This window comes from Poecilia mexicana, unplaced genomic scaffold (genome assembly GCF_051168715.1).
Source record: "Poecilia mexicana isolate PSO_F unplaced genomic scaffold, ASM5116871v1 scaffold_18, whole genome shotgun sequence".
Lineage (NCBI taxonomy): Eukaryota > Metazoa > Chordata > Actinopteri > Cyprinodontiformes > Poeciliidae > Poecilia > Poecilia mexicana.
In genome coordinates, this window is record NW_028263387.1 from 27,154,960 (window position 1) to 27,159,049 (window position 4,090).

General features: G+C 42.1%; 1 protein-coding gene across 1 annotated transcript in view; it reads right to left on the reverse strand.

The window, feature by feature from the left end:
- LOC106910198 (high affinity immunoglobulin epsilon receptor subunit alpha-like) overlaps positions 1-4,090 on the reverse strand; it is a 59,246-nt gene that overhangs the window by 9,800 nt on the left and 45,356 nt on the right. The gene's annotated exons all lie outside the window — the stretch shown is intronic.

Here is a 4,090-nt window from a genome sequence, read left to right on the forward strand (position 1 = left end):
CGGCGACAAGCAGGAAAATAATTGTTTTTATTCAATACTAAATTTAAATGTCCAAATATCCTACATAAATGATTTACTACATAAGTACAACTGGACAAAGGATGTTGAACATGGAGGTGCAGGAGAGGAAGAACAGAGGAAGAAACAGAAGTTAATGGATGTAGAGAAGGAGGAGATGGAGGGAAAGAGGATTTATGATGGAGAATGAGGATCTGCTGTGGCGCCCCCTGGTGGGAGCTGATGGAAAGAGATGTTCAGGAATACAAAGGGTATAACAGATAAAAACCTTCATGGTGGATTATATGAATATTAATTAGGATATAATACATATATTAGTATATATAAATTATTCTTGTTTAGAGGGTATTTTCACAGAAATTTATCCATGTGCAGCATGTGTGTAAATCTGTGCTCAGTGATGTACTGTCAGTTAATTTAATTAGATTAATCAGACTCTAGCATTGTGATTAAATGTGATTAATCACAATGTGTAACTTTCTAAGCCTGATAAATAAATAGACATCTTTCATGGTTCTTTCAGAAATGGAGCCCCAACATGTAACAAAGGGAAACTTATTCAACGACACGTTCATACAACCAGTAGCACTTGTTCAATATGGGACTTTTAGGTCATAAGATTTTATTTTCTAGTTCTTGGGTCCTCCACCCCTTACTCCACCGGAAGCCCAGAAGAAACTTCTGAATGAAACCAGAGGAAACTTAGCAACCCTGAGCAGGAGCTCCTAGTTTACATACCTTAGACCAGTGGTTTCCAAACATTTTCTGCGCCCCCCCTATGGATTACAAATGGCTGTCTGGTTGAAAAGACGCGTGTGACGGGGGAGAGGGGGGGCATCGACTTTTTTGGGGGCAAAATGAATGTAGTAGCTGAAAATAGACACCAACACCAGTAGCCTACAAGCTACTTGTTAAGCTTAAGGTTCTGTATTGATGTTAGCTAGTCATCTTTTAGCTAACATTAGCTAGTCATCTTTTAGCTAACATTAGCTAGTCATCTTTTAGCTAACATTAGCTAGTCATCTTTTAGCTAACATTAGCTAGTCATCTTTTAGCTAACATTACCTGCATCCAGCAGCTTTACTCAACTCAGTCGGTTAGTTTGGAGGGAAAAACTGTGAAAAGTTCTTTGCGTTTTGCTGGTTTGCTGCTGTGATTCTAACACAAACCTACGTAGCTCCGCCCAGCAGCAGCAGGTCTCCTTCACAGGTGGAAACCCAGCGCGAGCGGCGTAGCGCTCATGTTGCGTTTAAAGGCGGCTCGGAAAAACAGGTTACAACATGTTAACAACGGATTAAACAGTTTTAACTGCTGATAAAAGTGACAGAGGACACAGATATGGGAAGTGTGGAAGCCTCTACTGTATCAAATTGACATAGGAATAACAGAGAGTTGGCCATTCTAAGGTAAAAACCCAGTGCATACAGTGTTCATGTTTTTTTTGTTTTTCATCCAGATGGCTTCCCGCGCCCCCCCTGCAATGACACGGTGCCCCCCCCTAGGGGGCGCGCCCCACAGTTTGGGAACCTCTGCCTTAGATCAACATTAGATTATCTTTTTCTTTCTTTCCTTTAATTTTATATTGTGTTTGTATTTCCTTTTAACTCATGTAAAGCACTTTGAATTGCCTTGTTGCTGAAAATGTGCTTTATAAATAACATTACCTTACTGATGTCACACCGGGAACTACCCATGTGGCCCGTATCCAAAACCGCCACTGAATGCATGTTTTCTATAAAAGTTTTATATAATGTTTTATTGTTTTAAGCCAAATGATGTCTGAAGGTTCTCAGTCTTCCAGTATTTTATTTTCAGGAACATTTAAAAGAAGTTATTTTGGTTTTAAACACTAATATTTAAATGTTCCTCTCCATTCATTTCCTATGGAGCTTGTGCGATGAGGCCACAGTCTCTTGTCTTCATTCAGACAAGCAACTGACATAATTTGAGCATATTGAATTTTGATCTCATGCACATAAATGTGCACACATGGATTAACAAGGCAACAAAAGAAAAGCTCTTCATCTTTTGTTGCCGCCTGCTGCTGTGAACCAGGTAACCTCCACAGGAGAGAAGCTCTTAGGTTAAATCGGTGGGTCTGTTAGCCTCCATTACATAATATTACATAAGATGAACAGCATAGAACAGTTTCTATGCTGTTCATCTCCAGCTCGGATCCTCTACCAGAGGCCTGGGAGCTTCAGGTTCTTCTCAGTAACTTGGCTGTTCCCAGGACTTAATGACTCTGGACTGAGATGTTGGATGTTTCTCCAGGTTTCTGTTACTGACCCCAGAGCTCTGATGACCCAAGTTGCTGCTGTTGTCTCCACCTGCCAGGTGGATCTTCCCTGGGTGTCTCTCCAGGTTCTCGTGTTGCTTTTTCCACAACAGCTGTTCTCTGCTGCTCATCCAATGGGTCAGTTTTATATCATCTAAGTCCCACATGATCTTACGTCGGTCATTCTCCACCACCTTGGGAGTCGATTCCCACGTTGATGTGGAGCCTCCAGTTCACATTGTACAGAGATGATGCCTTGTACCAGCCACTTGTTTATGGTGATCCATGTGTTACTTCCTGCTAGTGTCTTGCACCTGCTGTGAGAGGCAGGATGGTTTCTGGGGCCTCTTTCCACAGCCTGGACCTGGACCTGGTAGATCTGGTTCTACTGCTCTGGGGTTCAGGACCTGCTCCTACACGGCCATGATCAGTGTTTCTATGCTGTCAGTCCAACCCTCTCTCACCGTATGAAGGATTTGATCATATTTCAGCTCCTTACATCTGAGTAAGTGATGTCGGTGGTTCATCCCATCCCTTTTTCCTCCCATTATGGTTCCTTCAGCTTCTGCTCTTCCAGTATATCTGAGACATTCACAGAGGACTTCATCCCTCAAGGCCTTCTTCCTGTTGTGTTTTTGGAGTTTGAATATTTCACTTTGGATTGTGGCTCTTATGCTCTCTAGACCTCTGCCTCCTTCTGTGTGGTTGAGGTACAGCCCGAATATAGGATCCCAGGACAAGTACAGGGATGCTACACCTGAGGTAGAATCCACCGTGCATGGTGAGCATCCGTCATGTCTGAACTTCAGGTTATCTGATTACCAGCAAGGCATTGCTGTTGATTGTCTGGACATTGATGTTGCCACTGAATTGTCTTGTCAGGACCTTCCTGACTCGTTGCAGGTATTTATTTGTTGCTGCTTTCCTTGTGACCTCTTTGTAGTTGCCACTTGCCTGTGGTGTTCAAAGGCTTCCCTCTGCTATTCTCTCTTCTGTGTGGATTATCTTCCTGTGTTTGTCACCATCCAGCCCCATTTCTCCAGCCTGAATGACATTTTGATGCCTTTGCTATGGATCAGGTGTCTCAGTCACTTTTAGCATACAGCTTGATATTTGTAGAGAAAGTGACAGATTGTGAAACCATTTCGGTTTGTTTTACTGGCTTTCCAGAATCGGACAACTGTTCTGTCAGCCAGCAGCTGTTGTCTGGCTACTTTATTACAATGCCTTTCTGTACCTACCATGTATCGATTCATGACCTCTGTTACCTTAGCTGCTATGATGCCTGAACGGAGCTACCATGTTGCATGTATAAATATTTATATGCTCGGCGCTGATCTGCTCAAGCTGCTCCAAAGGGCCACAGAACATCAGTGAGTTGAGAGACTTCATTTGACGCAAACAGCATATTTTAGAGGAGCCATGTTGTGATGACTTCCTGAAGGCGGAGTTTCAGAAAGAGCAGGAGGTTTTAAAGAGACAGAGGCCCAATTTCAAGGAGTTAAATTACAAAGTGAAACTTATTTTAATTTATATTTTATGAGACCCGAAGGTAACATAGTTACTTGATTGGGCTATAAAATGATGCTACATGTCTAGAAAATACATGAAACTACCCTTTAATGCAAAGTAAAAACCGCTTCTTATGATGCAGAAGGTACATTTTAACTGGTGAAATGAATTTTCAGCCCGTCAGATAAACAAGAATATGGTATATGACTAAATGTCTGGTTTCTATCATCTTTCCTCCGAGTCTCATTATTTTCTGTACCAAAGTCTGTTAAGATACTGGAG